Genomic DNA, 18,982 nt, shown 5'->3' with positions numbered 1-18,982 from the left:
AGATCATGTGCTCTGTCTGTCTAAAGCCACAAATGATCCACTGCCCAGAATAACAGTGCCAGATTATTTTGCTCCAGACTCTGGCTGTTGAACCCTATGCTTCTTGATGGATGATGCTCCCATTCATGGTACCTGAACAAGAATATTGTCCAAAAAAACATATGGGAGATAAAGTCCTGGTCTTGGATTTAATTCTGGTTGCTCCCAACAGTTTTTCATAATAAACTGAATGGCAATGCCGATTGTATAGAGGATCCAGAAGAAAAGCAATCACAAAGCTTCAGAAATATCTTAGTAAGAGGGTCCTGACAATGAGATTTCTCATTACATCACACACAACTTCTGTGCTATAGAATAGATCAACCTCCCATATTTAGCAAATGAGGTTTATCACACAAAGATCTGAAACACACTTAGATGAAGATTGAGTATTCAAAAGGCTACTGTGGTTTGCCAATACACACACAATCATTTTGTGTACATATCATATCATGAGTGTTATTAAAAGAAACTAAATACTTTAAAACAACTTTAAGAACATTTTAATAGTGTTCCTTTTTGATTTTGGGTGGAAAGGGATGCTGTTCTCTTCCTTTTCAGGATTATTTTTTCCAAGTACTTTTCTAAATCCTACTTAGTTCTGTTTAACTCCAGCCTTGTAAACCCTTTGTGTGTTTCTTTTGCTCTCAAGCCTCTTTAAGCACTTTTGTATCTCTGGTTCCAACAAGGATTTTCCTGTATTTTTCCTTTTTGTTCTCTCAGAAATCAAGTCTCTTTGCGACAATTTGAAGAACTTCTCCCATACACATCCAAGTCCAGTGCTGTAGGCAACAGAAAAGTTTCAGAATCAATAACTTATGAAAAATGAATGAGGCAATTCTCAGCTCATAAAGCTTTAAAGTTCTCTGCTTACTCCAGCAGATATGTATGTAGTGGATTCATTCATGCCAGATCACCAGCTTTTCTCTGAAATAATGACAATAACACAAAAAATGTTTAAACATAGATGCCAAAGTTCTGATGTCACCATGGGACTGTTCAAGCTGGAGCCAGGACCCTGCTGGAGGTCAATCTAGACCTTGACACCAGTCTACCACTTCCAGAAAATGGACATACCTCAACTCCACAGCCCTCCATTACAGCTACATAGTTGACATTTTTTCAAGCATATCACTGCAAGAAGCAGTGGTTAAGCTCAAAGCTTCAAGAATTTCACTAAAAAATGTACCAGTATCTGGTTATGCAAAGACCTTTGGTTAAAGAATACATAAACTCCAAATACCACTGAGGCTTGTGGGTTGAATTTTTGGAGGTTTTGAGTTTAGGAGTTTAAGTTGCATCTTACTGTGAGAAAAGAGAAAGCAAAAACAACCGAGAAATGGTACTGGTCCACTAAAAACCCAGAGTCATAAGCTGCAATGCCACTATAATAAAGAAAATGTTCATGTAGGAGAGAAAGACAGGCTGTGACCTCATTTCCACTAATTATCACAAAGCTGTTTGCTGCGTTTTTATAAATGCTTTCCTATCTTCACACTTAGTACACTTTGCTGCAGCATGGCTCCCCCTCATTATTTAGACCCCAGTTTGATAGATGACCAGTCCAAGCTCTTATGTATGTCCAAGTGCTTCCCATCAGAATTTAGCACTTCTTATGCAAGAAGGTGAGAAGTTTTCTTTTAAAATTTCCTCCTTATTTTCACCAGAACTCACTGCAGTGTCTGTAGACGTGATGTTAGCATATAGAATAGGGCAATATAGGGGTTTTTAAGTTTAAGATGTATATGGCAACATTTTAGGCTGTAAGTGATTCAGAGGCATTACTGGAGAGGTATTTCCTGTAAGTAGCTCTATAAAAAAGTGGTTATTTAAAAAGGATTAACAAAACAACAGAGTGGAAGTGGCTGACCAACTGGGAGGTGTAACATGTGGGTGGCATGAAGTCAAGAGTGCAAGACAGCTGCGCAGTACATTAAGAAGCAGGACAGTGAGGATCAAGCTGGATTTTTACAGTAAAACCAGAGAAGAGGTTCAGTTGAGAAGAACTTTTCCTGCAAGAGTGAGAAAGCTCAAGGCAATATTTTCAACTGAGTAAGCACTAGCTGATCAAGGGGAATTGCAAGGCCTGATCCAAGTTAATGAAAAAAGCTTTACTGACCAGGGTTGCCATTAGGTGATAAAGAGCCCAAGCCCTCCAGAGAATTCAGATCCCCACAGAGTCAGGTAAACCCTACCAATAGAAGTGCTGCTAGTGTTCAACCAAAATGCAAATGTGAAAATTTCTTTCACAAGTGCTTTTTAGGCAAGGCTTCATGGCCTATCATGTACATTCAGTGAAATACACAGGCAAGTACAGACTTCCACTGGATAAACATCTTTAAGGCCATGTGCATGCACAGTAGCTCTGAGGAGTACAGCTTGTGTTCACTCCACTGACCTCATTCTCATCCATCTATGTTTAATGTAGTCCACCACAGCAACTGAGTTCTTTACTTGCTAAATACACAATGTGCATAAATTTTGGCTTTTTCTAAATTGCTACAGAAGGTAAATTCACAATCTTTTTTTCAGGATAAAAGGGTGGGTTTTATGCAAACTTATTTTCTTAGCAGACAATTGAAAACACATTTTAAATATATTTGTCTACTATTTAACAAAAAAAATATGAGCAGATGTTTTTTGGATGAGCTACACTGTTTATTATTTTCCTAAGATGTCCAAAACATGATACTTATTTAACCCCTAGAGTAGTGACACAGAAATGACATGATGTGCATCATACATCAAATAATGGTCACTCCTGCTGTTCTTTAGACATTTGGGGCTTAATTTGCAATTATTTGCATTTAGAGAGCAAAGCTATACAATAGAAATGGGAACACATCTCCTAAGTTGATACAGAATTGATTTTCAAAGGGTGACATGCACCAAAAATCCTATTGCGTGATTAGTATAAACATGTAAACAAAAGAATGAGGAACAGCGTTGTCTGCTAATGGATTTTCAGTTATGAATTTCCATTGTTACAACATGTGATTAATTTACATGTTCAAATTAAGTCTCCATTTTTGCACATTTAATTATGAGGTCTTTAAGAGCATGGTTGGGTGTGTTTGATTATAAGCAGCATCTAGGAAAAAGCTTGGCGCTTGCAATTTGCTTGTCCTCATTTAAAATGTTCTCATTACATCATGGAATGAACAAGTTGAAAAAAGGAATGTCTCTGTTCCCAGCTAACCATGCACACAAGTCAAGAGCTTTCCTCCTAATATTTCCCATAAGAATCAAAGGTATCTTTTTGGCAAGCAAGTGACAGAGGGAATCTGTGAAAACAGCAGCATGTCTTTGGAGAGTCCAGTAGTGCCCATACTGTGGATGCCATCATTTAATCTCATTTCAGAGTTCCCCCGGTTCCAAAAAATTCAGACAACCCTATATTTTAGCGGGATTTCCATTTCATGCCTCTGTGCCATGCTTGAACAGCTCCAGGGACTAATGCTACAATTTTCCTAGTAAAACACAAGGGTCCAACTGCAAAGGAGGGCTTAGGGCTGTCAAATAACTGTTTTTTCAGTTCAGCTGCCAAGCCAAACAGTTGAAAAAGGATGTTGGTTCAAACTGAACCGAATTCACAATTTTTCCAGGTTTCCACACCAAAACCACTACCATCCCCACCCAGGCCACTGTACTTTGTTTAACATGAAATGTTCCATATGTCTCAAGACTAAGCATTTTTGGAAAATGCAAACATTTGGCAAATGTAAACATATAAGACAAGGAAATACAATACAAGACTTACAAAATTGTTACAAAAGGGATTTTTCTCTGAGTTTTTATATACAGTTCACTCTTTGTTATATTAAGTCTCCTTCCTAGTGTATTGAAACCACAGCTTCCAAAGTGAGTACCATTAGCATCAGGCTGGAGAATCATTCTTACTCTACTGCTCTTTCACTCTCAACTATCACTGAAGTAGTTTGCATGAAGTGGCTTATTGGACCAGTTCCATTTTGGAATTTTACAAAGAGTAATTGCTGAGATACTCCTATGAGGAGTTAGGAACACAACTTCAAACTCCTGTCTTGATTGGACAGGGCATGGGTTTGAGCTACGATCTGATTTTGCTTGTGTGACTACTTATTGGACGATTTTGAGGCAGGTTCTCACCCCTTGCACTGAAAATGGTTCACTTTGCCTGCAACAGTTCAGTGGCCCACCACCAAACTTAACATCTTTAAAGCCAGCTGATTAGCACAAGCCCCTGGCAGAGAGGGCATCAGACCCACAGACAGCTCCTCTGAAGCAAAAAAGTGTAAAGAGGAACAAATGAGAACATGTTGCAGCAGTCCTCACTGCTGCTAATTGTTCATGTCCAGTCCTAAGAGACAGGACAGCAGGATCTAAATCTCCAGAGCAGAACTGAACCACAGCATCCATCATTGCAGATGAACAGCCTAACCACTAGGAGAGGAGGTAGAAGGCCTACCTCCTTCCCTTCGCTGCAGTATCCTCAGATTAAATTTTCTGATAGATAGGAATCAAATTACCCTAAATAATTTGCTCGATGCCAGAAGTGACCTTCTCTGACACTATATTTTTCTCGTATTTTCCTAGAAGATGTACACACTCTTTTGAGACAGAATAACCCTTCAAACAGGAATATCCTGCCTCTAGCAAAGCAAAAATTTTAGTAAATATAACACCAAGCTCTTCTAGATAAGATTTATTACATACTATGAATCTAGTTGATCACACATATGCTCATGGCAGTATACATATTTGAAAATTATTGTACACCTGAAGCATCAAGGCACTGCATCTCAGATCAGCTGCCTGATTTACAGAAAAGTTCTGGAGAAAATCCAGCCTTCACACCATTCCTATTCATTTCTCTTTTCTGCATCTTGGCACTATTTTCACAAGGCATTGGCTGGACAAGCAGCAAAATACAGTATCACGTACCTGAATTCATGAAGGCTTGTGAACAAATGGCCCCTCTGTTGGGTAAGTTTAGTACATCCATAGAGATATCACAATCACAGAATCATAGAATGTTACAGGGTTGCAATGGGCTTTAGACACAATCTAGTCCCCATCAGCCCTGCCATGTGCAGGAGCATCTCCCACTGGAACAAGTTGCTCATAGCTTCCCTGCAGACCCTCTCAGATACTGGAAAGTTGCTGAGTTCCCCACACAACCTTCTCTTCTCCAGGCTGAACAGCCCCAACTTTCTCAATCTTTGTAGGGGAGATGCTCTTATCAACTCCAAGGTCCCCTTTGGACTTGCTCCAACAGCTCCATGTCCTCCTTGTATCGGGGACACCAGAACTGTATGCAGTGCTCCAGGTGGGATCTCACAAGAGCAGAGGGGGAGAATCACTTCCTTCAACCTGCTGGCCACGCTCCTTTTGATGCAGCCCAGGATTCTTGGCAGTGATAGCAGTAGAAAAATATATTTTAAATACATTTATCAGAAGCAATGATTTCTAATATGATAGAGAATCAATATTGAACATTTTCAGGTAATACTAGTCACTCACATTTGCTGAATAACAGGATGAGTCAAAGCAATCCCTGTCCCAGAAGACAGATTAAGCTTAAGAAAAGCTTAAGAAAAAGATGCTGTGACTATATAACTGACCTTGCTGAAATTTAATTCCAAGTATGCTTTTTCTGGGAAGAGACAGTTAAAACCTGTTAAAAGCCAACACCAACTACCATATATTTTGGCAACATTTTCTTTGAACGTACCAAATAACTAGGAGGTGACACCTTTTTCTCAGCATCAGAGGTTGAAAATATGACAGAAATTTTATGAAGTAGAAAAGTTTGCTTCACAAAATGCCTTTTAAGAAATGTTGAGCTGGATTAAACCAAGAAATGACATTTTTACTCAAGTAGTAAGATGAGAAGGAAATATATTTAAAAGGGAAAAAAAAGAAAAAGTGAAAGTGTTATTTTTTGTTCAACATTATTAACACATGGAAACATTGCTTTTGAAATTGCATGGAATTTAAATTATTTTGTAAATGTTACTGAATACACTTTCATTTCCTTTGTTCGCTACTTCATGGAGGCTTAACTTCTAATCTCCAGCAGTTATCATTATAGCTGAAGCTTGCATTTATTGCTCAGGGGCAAGAAGCTATTTGCAGAAGGTTATAAGATTTATTACTAAACAGTAGCTATGTGGGAAAAACACCATGTCTTTGAAAGAAGACCTGGCACGCAGATATCACTTAAGACTGAGTCAATTCCACTAATACTTCTCTAAGCTATTGTTTTTTCTTTCTGACATGTTTTTGTGACTTTCTGTGTGCTTTTCACTCCACCTAAGGCATTCAAAGTGTACTGATTAGCTTCTTGACTAACGATGAATTTTAATTTCCAAATGTTGCATGCACGGTATCCTCACCACTGCTTTACCTGCCATGGGAACCCAGCTATGGCTGAGGGGATAATTGGAGTGCACAGAACTCCAGCCATTGCCCAGGAGACACAAACAGCTTCAGTCGTGGAGCTGCATTCAGAACACACTGCATAAAGACAGACAAGACGTTCAGTAACCAGCAGCAGCAGTTATGTGAGCTGAAATACCACACTGGCACAGTCAAAATATCTCTTGTTCTGTGCTACCTTGTTCAGCAACATCTTAAGAAATTGCCGCTCACTGAACTGTGGCACACTGACCTCCCCAAAAACCCAGACAGATTATGAGAATGCCTTAAAACACAGCTGGATCGCTCACTGGCAGAGTAATACATTCAGAAAGCATTGCAAGACCTTTAGCTTACACAGCTTTACTGTGGGAGGGCATTAGTTGGAACTTTTAAGTATTAGCTAAGGAAAAGAGCTGTTTATATCATTTCAGCACAACTCTTTATTCATTCCGTTTGGATTTTTAATAGATGCTTTGTTCTTGTTCAGTTAGGGAATCATCAGAAATTTACAGTATTCAAACATTTCACATATTTTTGTGTTAGAACTGCAGTGAATCACATGACATGCAGCTGTGTTAACATATTTAGGGTTTGGATACTTACAAACTCCTGCACTCAGGAGTATTATTTTTCTACTTGTTTACATTTGAGAATTACTGGATTTTGTTGGGTTTTCCAACCACAAGGTTAGAATTTATAGGGAAAAATTAAGCAATAAATAGGTACAGTGTCTTACCTTCATTTTTCATGTCCTGCCTGCCAGCAGAAGGATTAGAGAGATAAAGCTGGTTTTCTTCTGTGAAACTGCAGCTAGTCCAGTCATAAGCTCACAAACACTCCTTTCCGCTTCAGCTATACTTTGACCACACAAGTATGGTTTACAGATTATGGAAGTTACAAAAACACATAGCAAAGAGCTCTTGACAGCCTGACTTATGTATCAGCACGAAGAGCTTCCAAGGGACCTCTCCATCCCTGCAGTGCTGAAAAACATCCAGGGAAAATCTTCCTGGATACCAATGATCTTGTCTAATGCAGGGAAAACCGTACTCTCAGCCAGCTGCTTCATTGTGGGAAAGTACCAGTTCACAGAAAAATGATTCATAAACACAAAACTTTACACCTAAAACACAGAGCTTTTACCCACTCAAATTCTGATAACAAGAGTGGGTCTCAGACATGCCTCATCACTCAGTTTCTTAGAGAGAAGAACAGACCTCATAATTCTTTCTAAAGGTGCATGACTGTACCATAAATAAACAAAATGTACATTATCTTGTTTGAGATTTTTTTTTTTCTTTCTTAACTCAGCAGGTTTTTTTTTTTTAAATGACAACAGCCTCAATGGTGGAATCCGAGGCATGCCAGATACTGATACTGATACTAGATGCTGGTAACATGATTTTTATTACAGATAAATTTGCAATTAGACATATAAAGGAGAAAGTAATTACACTATCTTTGAGGGAAATATCTGAAATTACATAGATAACACTTCCTAAATGGAAAATTTACAATGGAATTTGTTCATAAGGACTGTTGTAAGTGATCTAATTAAAACGTGATGTGTCAGTCAGTTGACTGCAGATGATTTAATGGACAGTTCTCCAAGATCAGCGCTGTGAAGTTTGGAGAAACAATAGCAAATTCCATGTTTGAGAACTTGGAAGAGTATGTCACCTGCAGTCTAATAGCAAAAGTGCTCAACAGAGACTCAGCAAAGGAATGGATTCCCCCTGTCCTTTAGCTGCTGCTACAGGTGTCTCACAGGTGGTAGTTTATACCTGCCACTCTCAACCTCAGACACACTTCAGCATAAAAGTTCATACTCAAATGCCATCCTCAATCCAATTTCAAATAATAAAAAAAATAAGATTTTTTTTAGTGCCCAACCCAAAATTTCTTATTACTACTTCAAGTTGAGAGTCAGGGGAAGGATACAAATGATTATTCTTAAAATTGTCTTATCTGAGAGTAAGAAACACACTTGTAATATAGAATGAATGACCCCCATTAGTTAATCTATTGCTCAACACTTAGCTCTAAATTAGAGTTCAACACAACTTAGGACATAACTCTAACTTCACCTGCTTGCAGATATTTCAGACACTTTGTTTCAGCTTGAGATACCACGGCAAGATAATCATTGTGTGCTCATTAACTTGCCTTAGGAAAGGAAAAAATACCAAAGTTTTTTGAAAATGCCGTCATTTGTCAAGGAAGAGCAAGACTACAGGAGAAGCTGTGAGATGGTCTGCTTAAGTGACTTGATGATGCTTCTCTCTTGCCCTTGAGGCACTGATCTGGCATAAGGTCTCCATTTCCAGAAAGCACCACTGTTCTGCAACAGTTGATAAAGACTTGGACATTCTGCTCTCTAGGGAGGAACTTCCTACATTTTCAAACAAGTCTTCATTCTAAAACAGAAGTCAAAACACAGCACCTCCAAGTTTCCTGCAAGAAGGAAATGTCAACACATTCTGTCTTAGAAAAATAAGTGCATTTCATTGTTTAGCAACAAGCTGCTCCAGGAGAATCCTGAGATTGCCCCAGGACCCAGAATTGCTTGAGGAACACCCCTAGGGAGTAGGCTGCACTAAGTCAAGGCAGATTTTCGACATCCTCAGAAGTAGAACTGTTTCAGCTACAAACCCATCTGGTTTCACACACAGCCAGCTTTCATGCACTGCACATTTCCCATAGTCTCTGAGTTTTGCTCATATATGTGAAAAACAATCTGCATTTGGGTTCTATTTTCACCCAATATACAGCCTTGCTTGCCCTTTTGTTTCTCCTTCACAGCACTGTCTGCCTGCACAAAGAACTGAATGTTAGCATATATGATCAATAAAATTGTTTTTTTCTGAGACAATGCAGAGGTTTATCTAGTCTTCCCTTCAGTCTCAGTGACAAATGATGACTTCATTTGGAAAAAAAAAAAAACTGAAACAGTCCAGTATGTTCGCATGAAACTAGACAGAATGGGTTTCTTGCCAAATACAATGTCACTGTCAGGGTCAAAGCTTTGCCATCAGACACCATCTGTCTCCTTCAACTCCAGGTCAAACCTCTATTTAAATGTTAAGAAAATAATAAATAAAAATAAAAATAAAATTTAAAATTTTTTTTAAAAAATGCGTATCCAAGCTATAATGCCTCAAAACCATTTAACAGAAACGTGTAGTGTCACACACAATGCACCTTTCTCATCCCAATCCCAGAAGATGTGATGCAAGAAGCAAGGCAACACCAAGATAAACTCCTTCATTTCATATTTTCTCATTCTCTACCTAGTAGTATATCCTTACTATTACTACAACTACCACCCATCAAGGATCAGTTCTGACGGAATTCCCATTACACGTCAGCTATCCAGTTAAACTGATTTTGCTACTGCTCTGCACTTCTGCTTAATTGCCTCATAAAGATCCAGATGCCTTTTCTAATTATGGACAGACAAGAATAAAACACCTTATACTAATACCAGGACCATAAAGAAAACAGAAAAAGAGACAAGAGCTGCCACAGGAGCTCAAATCACGAGCAGGTGCAAGGAGCCAAGATACACAGGAGGAAAGGAGCATAGAAGTGGGAGCAGGAAGAGCAGGATGAACTTTCTAACTTCATCAGTTTGGCCAAATAAATTGTAGCACTATCCAGAATGACTAGCCTCTGTTCAGAAAGAATACACCACTTGTCACAGTAAGGACTTTTGGAAGATACATTAAATATTTCTGCTTCTTTATTAGTCCTATCCTGCATTCCCAATTGAACAGGGAAACAACGTGATTGCAACAGGACAACAGGATCACAGATGGGAAGCAATGATGTAAGCAGCTGTGAACAGAAGGGATGTGTCCAACAGGAAGCTTTTCTGCTCAGAAATGGGTCATTCTCTGAAAGTATGTGAAAACCTTGCAGAAACTGATATGATTTAACCCATCTCAGAAATGTTTAATGATCTGTACAAAACAGGTCACATAATATCAGTCCTAACCACTTTGAATGAGGCAAGTTACAGAGAAAAAAAAAGCCTGGACAATGCATATTCCAAAAATACACCATCTGGGTTCCAAGTGCCATAAGAAGTGACAGGTTTAATGTCCAAACTCATCCTTTTCTATCCTCTATTAAATCTGTATTCCACATTCTTTTCTGTACTACTGGAAGTAACCCAGTGTCAACATAGGTGAAAAGGTTTCTAACAAGCAACTATACAGAGATTGGAAGAATAGCCATGGCTTTCATAGTCAGTGTACAATTTGTTTTGTTTTCAGCCTACTGGAATCAGTTATCTGAAACAAATTAGTCTGGGTTTTGCAAGCCATTAACTTGACTGAAGGTTAAAAGTGTTTACAATGTAGTCAAGTCTGCCAATCAATACGCTGCTCTGTGATTGTCCTTCATAGAATTGCATACTTCTCACCTAGATTTGCCATCTCCTGGAAAGCAAGGATTCCTTTTTTCACCTGTGAGGCGTAGCTATTAGTGTAGCATCCACAGGGAGGGAATGAAGGCAAGCCAGAAACCATAGAGCACAACCTCGTTTTAACAGACACACTACAGTGGTTCAGAGGCCAAGAACTGAACATTTCTATTGCATTAAAGTGATCAAATATTCGCAAGTCACAACAGCTGCAGAGGAAATCAGCCAACACGCTGGTAAATACACAGCTGGCACTGCGAGCTGTCCCAACACATCAGCGATAGTGCAGCTCCCTGCCTTCCTGCCTAGAGCCAGTGCCTCTAGGAGGCACTATGGAACTGCAGTCTGGGGCACCTACGGGAGTCAGAAAAGCAGCCACAACCATAAATCCTCTTTTCACATGTTGTTGTTCATCTGCTCTCTATGAGGAGATGATTTATTTCTGTGGTAGGGAGCTACTCAAAGGAAAGCCTCAAAACATCCTAACAAGGATAAGTGTGACATATGTGTTATGTCAGCCACTACCCATTAGAAGGCCTGTTTCCTAGAACTGACATAGAGGCAAGTATTTTCTGTAAAACAGTCAAAGTGCTGACACCTTCTCTGATATTATGGAGGTCATTGAGAACTAGGAAATGCAACTTCTACTGATCTTTTTGTTTAGTCTAGTTGTTCAGAACATTCTTCATAAAACACGCCATGTCAGGACACACCATGTTGTGTATGTGATATACATACCACGTGAAATGCATCCTCCATCTCTGTATTCTGGGCCAAGCTTTTCTTCACACTCTTGATCCCCATGGATAGTAATTCTCTCTCCACAATGAGTAAGCACTGCTCATTCTCTACAAATCAGCATTCTGGTCGGGGGCAGAATGAGACCCCTATGCTTCAGACAGTACGGGTGGTAAAGCTCCATCTTTGTTCAGTTGAACTGATCTGGTGCAGAACTAGAGTAACATAGTGATGAGTCAAGCTCACTGTGTTTGCCCATGGAGTATTTTATTGTGTTCTTTTTGTCTGTGGTTCATGTGCATAATCAAAAAGGTCACTCTACACTGAAAGCAGTTGTTTTGCCTGTGCTAATGGAAAAACAATTCCCCATCTCACAATCCATAACAATAAAAATAAGAACAACAAAACTCCACCCATATGAAAGAACCAGCCAGCAAGAATATCCTGTTGCGCAACAACTCCCCATCTCATAGAGGCCAACCCATCCCAATTCTCCCTAGATATCTGTTCAAGAAGCTGGGCTATAAAGCATGCCCTGAAGGTGAACAGCTCAAGAGCTTTTGGTCTTTTGCTTGATCCAAGCAATTACTGTGACTCGTTCTTATTTCATGAATGACTTAAGTTTAAGGTCAATGGGACAATGAGGTTGCCATATTTAGACAGTAAATGATACACAGAAAGCAGATGTTTACAGGTGTCTGCATATTACTCCCAGATGCCACTGGACATATATGTTTGCCGCATTGGATTCTGAGCTAATTAATTTGTCTAAAATGCTTCATAATTCTTTTATTGGAACTCCACTTTTATTGCAACAGGTGGTAGTCAATAAAACTTTACGGTTCTTTTTGTAAAAAGGTCAAATATGCATAAAGCATATAATTTAATTGAAAAATAGAAATATCTCAACTAAAGAAAACATTTCTCAGTAGTTTTTAACAGACATTTGGGTTTGACAGTTCTTGTCTGATTTTTTCTTCCATTTTGCTTTTGTTTTCAACCAGAAGCTAGTTCACGATGTTTCAACAGGTAAAAGACATTACCTGGAGAGAAGAAAGCAAGTAAAAAAAAGTCCAGTTTTATATCAACTTGGAAACAAAGTTTCAGGATGTTTTCACTTCTTTCCCCAAAACCGTCCATTTATGAATCTAACACAGCTGACATACATCATTAGCAGCAAAAGTTTCAATCTACTCATTGAAACACTTCAGGTCTTTAAGAAAACACTGTCAAAGTCAGCACTATCTCCTGTGAAGGACAGAGAGTCCAGGGTAAAGTCCAAACACAGCATGGAGATTACTCTGTACCAGAGGTCTGATTCACTGCTTGGTCACAAAAAAATCTGCAGCCCTCCATAGAATGTCTCCCCCTTTCCTCCATCAGGAAATGTTTTGCAATGGCAAATCAAGCTCCTGAAATCTTCGTTGCAAATCAAAAATTAAGACAGCTCAAGGCACATCATTTGGGTTATGATTTGCAATATTCATTAAGAGAACAGCCAAACAGGCAAAGAAAAAAAATATCCTGAGCTAAAATAATGAATACAGAGTTTGTTACAGCAACAAGACTGATGGTCTCATCTGTAATGAACTAACAGTGGCTGCCTTTATGTGGTACCTTGTTTTGATTTTCATATCAATAATTACATTATGTGCCTCAAAACATCTGGCTGGCTGGCTGGCTTGATTCACGTTAAAACCATCCTGTCTGTGGATATGCATTGGCATAGGAGCTATTGCAGAATCACATAACAGATTTCAGAGCAGCAATGATTCTTCAAAATTTTGTGCTACACCAGGACCAGGGAGGGCTCACTGTGCTCCCTTCTGCCCTTAGAAGTTACGACTTGAATACATGAACTGAACTTCCCAATGCCAAACAAAATTCCTCTTTGTGCTCTTCTCCAAAAGCTTCCCCAAGGCACAAAGTCAACACCAGAGTTAGTACACACTGCATGATGTCACTTGTCACCTAATGAAAAGTAGAATGAGAATTTCTGCTGCACATTACCCTGACAATTCCTGGTTAGTATGGCCATGCTAGGTTATAACTTTCAAATAAATTGCAGTTTTCTTTTGGCTGTAAGGGTGCACATGGCTGCCCATTCACAGGGTTTTGCATTTACTACTTCATGTGTGGCCTCAAGCACCTATTAGGTAGCCTTCAGTAGGTCAGCCAGTCTAAAACACTACCATGGATTTTTCTGGGTTATTCACTTCTGGGTATTAAATGGATTCAGTTTGAGGGACTATTGCATATTTCTCTAATATGTTTTCAAATTACAATTCACTCTTTCTTCATATGCAGAGCTACAGAATCACATTGTGAGCTAATATGCAAAGTAACTTTAAAGCAATAATGAAAAAGTCTGTATTTCCTTCTCCCCTTTCCTGACTTCCTAGACTCCAACCTACACTCTGAAAACAGCTTTTTCTGTTTGAGGTTTCAGTATTTACCGTGTGTTTTATCTGCTAGTTCTAGGAGCAAAGCACAGGTTTGTGTAGCACCAGCTTTTAAGTATCTCCTGACCTAAGGGCAAAATGTAAATTTGCAAAATGGGGCCACAAGTAAATCATTATGTCATTTGCTTTTCTCTTGCAATAACTTTTTCTTACAACCGTCAAATTTGCCAGACCAACAATTCTAATTCTCTTTACATTGCAGAAGGAAGCCATAAAGTCCTTGCGGAAGAAGAAAAAAGTGGTCTCTACCTACTTTACAAGTTGTCTTGTAAGACATTTTCAAGACTATCTTTCATATTTACAAACAAAGTACTTTGAAACCAAAAGATGCCTGTTCTGCCATCTCCATTAAAACAAATACAAGTAATTACACAGCTCAGCATAGTGTATACAGTTATTTGTGTTTGCCCAAGGTTGTTATAAGGAACACTAATGGGTGTTTGGCATTTTACAACGCCTGAGTTTCCTTGTGTAGGTCAATACCTCAGAGCAGGTAGTGGCTGACAGACTTCCAAGAGCTGCTCCACATGCATGGGTCACTTCACAGCACATGGTCCATGGAGAACACTTAAGCTTACAATTGGTCGAGCAGCAGCTGGTTTTATGTTGGAACCACAAAGGCCTGCAGCACTGAGTTGATATACTGGGAGAAAAGATCGTTTGACTGGAATTCCCTTCACTACTGTCTAAAGCAAGAGCAGAAGCCAGGGAGGAAAGTACAACTCAGGATCTCCACAAGATCCCTATTCTGGCACCGGTGGTGCCAGATACTTGGGACACAATGCAAAGACACACATTAGTTCTAAAGGGAAGAATTTTATTTTTTGCAGGACTTGTCTGGATACATAATTCATTCAGCGGACCAACAATCAGGTATCTTTTAATATAAATTCATTGCTTGCTCCAAAGTTAAATATTTGCCTGAGTTCTTATTTCCACAGTGATTTTACAATGTGAGGTTTGAAGGGTCTGTATTTTCTAAAAGGACAGATTGTAGGTCACAGATTAAGAAATGGTTATAGACATCTGAGTCAAGATTTTTTCCACTTAATTTTTTTAAGACATACAGCTTTGTGCAAATTCACAAGCTTCTGACAGCGTCTCTGATCCAAATCTCTACTACTCCAGTACATTTTCCTCTGCCTATTCCACACTCCTCCCTGTACCCTAAGGCCAAATTATACAAATGAATGTCTTGGGTTTTATGACATAGACACTCTTGAGAAATATTAACCCAAAGTCACATTAAGATTTTCTTGTTTCAAGTTCCCTGACAAACTTGACAGACAGAGTAGTTTTTCAAAAACCTCACTAAGATACAAGTTATCTTTCAAATAAGCTCTAATGCCTAATAAGGCAAAGCCAAAACAATTCTATGATTTTGTACAGAGAATTGTGCAAGTCATGCCTTTTAATGATCATTAAGTTTTTTTCATTATCTTTAATTCTAAAAGAGTCTGGTTGAGCATGTAGAGGCAATAAAACTTTTCATTTAAACTCCCTAATATATGAAAATTGTCAATTACCACGGATGAAGTCTGGGGTGCCTGATTCACTAGACCTTAATGTTCAAAGGAAAAGGAAGGTCCTAAGTCCAGACCGATTAAGCAAAGAAAATCCTAAACCAGCACCCTACTGTGAAACTACAGAAGACCAAAGGACTTGTCAATATTTGCAGGGCTATATATACCCACCTGACTTTGTTGTGCAAATCAGTGATATAAATTCACAACCCCCTATCAGATATATGCATGAAAATATGTGTTTGCACACACACCTACATATACAGCTACTTGGGGGAAAAAATATCAGGCTAGCAGAGATACCAGGGATTTAGGCATGCAGTTAGAAAGAAACTAAATGTCATACAAAAATTATAACTGTGACTTGTTCAGAGATACAATGCTGCTGAATCAAGCATTTGTGTTGCCTACTATAGACCTCATATTGCCATGGTTGCAAAAGTGGTTTTCTTTTAAAGGCACTTTAACTTCCTGAAAGGACTTTCTGTCCCAGCCCTTACTCATTGAGTATTCCCATTGAAATGAATTTGATCTGTATTTGCAAAACTTAGAGCAAGGCCATGTTTCAGTCCTGAAATTAAGACATACCTGCCCAGAGAACCTGATCCTGCTTGCCTCCTGCATGAAAACAGCTTAGTTAGGAACAGTGAAACCACTAACACAGCGCAGGCAAGAAGTTCTCACCTGAGAAGGATTAGTAGGAAATCACAGGAAAAAAGTTTTGAAAATCCATTCCTAATGCCCAAGGTATGAAACTATTGTATAATGTAATCAAGACCTTTAAGAGTAGCAACCAAAGACACTTGATATGCTCTGATTCAATTGCAGATTAGTGGTTGCAATTGGCAATCTGTTATGTAAGTCAGGGCAGAATGCCATAAAAGTTACCTCTGACCTTAAATATAGCTGAACCCTAGTGAACTATTATGCACATTTGTTTTTCTCTCAATTTCTATTAGCAAGAGGAAATATATTGCAGGTTACCTGTATTTCTCCTGAGCAAGTTGTTTCACTTCCTATCTGTCTATCTCATCAAAACTGCCTCTGCCTTCCATTCATCAAAACGCACAATACCTTCCAGGACACAGAAGGACTGCCACAGGACTGCAGTGAAAACAATACTGAAGCAAATACAAGTTGCATCTGTCATTCCTGATGGTCATTATTACTTTAATATTTCATTCTGGACTAAATCATTTAATATTCTGTCTGACCACTGTCAGCTGGAGATGTACATTTACATACCAACAGTGTTGTAATGGTAAAGAGAAAAGATTTATCATTCTTTCAGGATGAAGGTCATGAGGTTTGGGGTTGGGGGATTTTGTTGGGATTTTTAAATTTTTTGAGACAAACAAATTTGTCTCATCATATAAAAAAATTAGTCACTAATAAGTAATAACAATTCTTTGTCCTCATTAGTTCTTCATTAACAACATCACTGTGATGTTTTCTCAGATACTGCACTTGCCTTAGATCAATTTCATTGTTTTTCCAATTCCAAAGCAGAACAATAATGACAGTAGCATCCAAAAGAGTGTCTTGTAATTGCCTAAATTGTACAACACCTTACCAGGATGTTAGTAAAACAGCCAAAGAATTTCACATTATAAAACTGGTCATATCATCTGATAGAGCAATTTTGAGCACATTTTCAGGCTAGTCAGAGTTTACAAGCTTTCCCAACTCTAGTTTCGCCAAAAGTCTTTCATGGACCATCTGGTTCTAATGAAACAAAACTAGAATATTTGATGTTCTTTTCACTATGTTACATTAAATTAAAGCTTAAAACATCAGTAAAGCAAAATCCATTCTTTTTATATTATGTTTTTTAAATTAAACATTAAGTATTTTGGCTAAATAAATGTGTTTATTTTAGTAAAACTGTACAGCATATACTATATGATACAGTCAGCAGAATCCTTAGTTCACTTACTCTTGCATATTCCTGGTCCACAGCCCACTGAGGCAAAGGGAAGTGTTTCCATTGACATCAATGGGCTCTAAATGAGGTTCCTACTGTGAGTGACACCACATCCTTACTCATCCTAAAACGTGTATGAGGTTTCAATAGTTCTCCTGAGAGAAAAGATTAAAATTATGCTCTTCCTAAATTAAGTAATAAAAGGACCCAACTGTGCATCCCATACACACTTGGTTACCCAGCTGAAATTCAGTGATATCAAAAGATTAAGGATGTCATAAGAGGTTTTATAGTGGAAAGGCATTGTGAACTATATAGTCTTTGTACACACTCCAGCTGGCTACAGATTGGTTCTTTGGGCGCAACTTTCTCAAGTGCCTTCAAGACTCTATCTTCCAGCAGCTGTTGAACAGCAATGAATGGAGTTTTGAGAATCCCACCATAATGTGGCTCATCACTTCTGAGCTCAGACACAACAGGTTACAATTCCCTGCATTTCACCATCAGTCTTAGAAGTTTGTTATGCAGGTGGAAACACAGACCAAGATTTCTGAAGACATGTAGGAGAAAAGTCAATTTTTAATAATGAAAGTGCCTAGCTACTGTAGATTCAAAGAAGCCAAATCAATCTGGTGGTCTAAGCAACCATGAAGGTCAACCAGCCACTGCCTGAAGAAGCTGCCACCTTCTACAACTCAGCTAAGTTCAAGCAGCAGCAAATACGATTTCTTACCTACAAAACCTGTTTGTTTTACTGTAGCTACTGGCCATCAACTTTTTTCTGTATGGTTTTTTTTTTTGCAGTTCCTATCACAATAACCCTCATTGCAGAGATTCATCCCTCTTGTAGGAAACCCAACAGCAAATATCCCACACATTTCACAGAGGCTAACAAAGAGGCAGGTACTATCCAAAGGAGATATCACAGCCTGTTCTGTTCTATTCACTCCCTCAAATCCAAATATGCTGGTAAAGTAGACTTCATTTTGTTTCTTTTTTCTGCTTTTTTCTCCTTTCTCCTTGGTAGTTTCCATGTTATTTTTACAAAATAGTTAGAAGAGATAGTTCCAGCCCTGAATTCCTTACAAAGCTCCCTAAACAGGAGTTTTTCTGCAGGAAGAAAAGGCTGAGAGAGGACTGCATGAATTGGCCCATACGGAGTTACATGCTAACTGTTGTTATTGTTCTCAGAGAGTGCATTTAAGGTTTTGGGAACAAACAATAAAATGAACAGCTGAACAATTTTAATCATGGCCCAGTTCCTAGTTACAATTATTTTTAAGCTGTCTCACCATTATCTAGACTCTGGGGTTTTTTTCCCAATGAAAAAATACATTATGTAAAACTTAAAGAAATACCGGCTTTAAATGACAGAAAAGGTAAAAAATAGATTCTGAAATGAGGCACACTATGACTTGTACTATTAGCCCAACATTTGTGTATGAGTTACACATAATTTTTTAAATGT

At 38.6% G+C, this 18,982-nt stretch overlaps 1 long non-coding RNA gene across 1 annotated transcript in view; it reads right to left on the bottom strand.

The window, feature by feature from the left end:
* Window positions 1-18,982, bottom strand: part of LOC116445149 — a 274,986-nt gene that overhangs the window by 177,000 nt on the left and 79,004 nt on the right. The gene's annotated exons all lie outside the window — the stretch shown is intronic.

The sequence above is a fragment of the Corvus moneduloides genome, chromosome 6 (genome assembly GCF_009650955.1).
Source record: "Corvus moneduloides isolate bCorMon1 chromosome 6, bCorMon1.pri, whole genome shotgun sequence".
Lineage (NCBI taxonomy): Eukaryota > Metazoa > Chordata > Aves > Passeriformes > Corvidae > Corvus > Corvus moneduloides.
The sequence above is the reverse complement of the archived record's forward strand: the minus strand, read 5'-3'. Positions and strand labels throughout refer to the sequence as shown.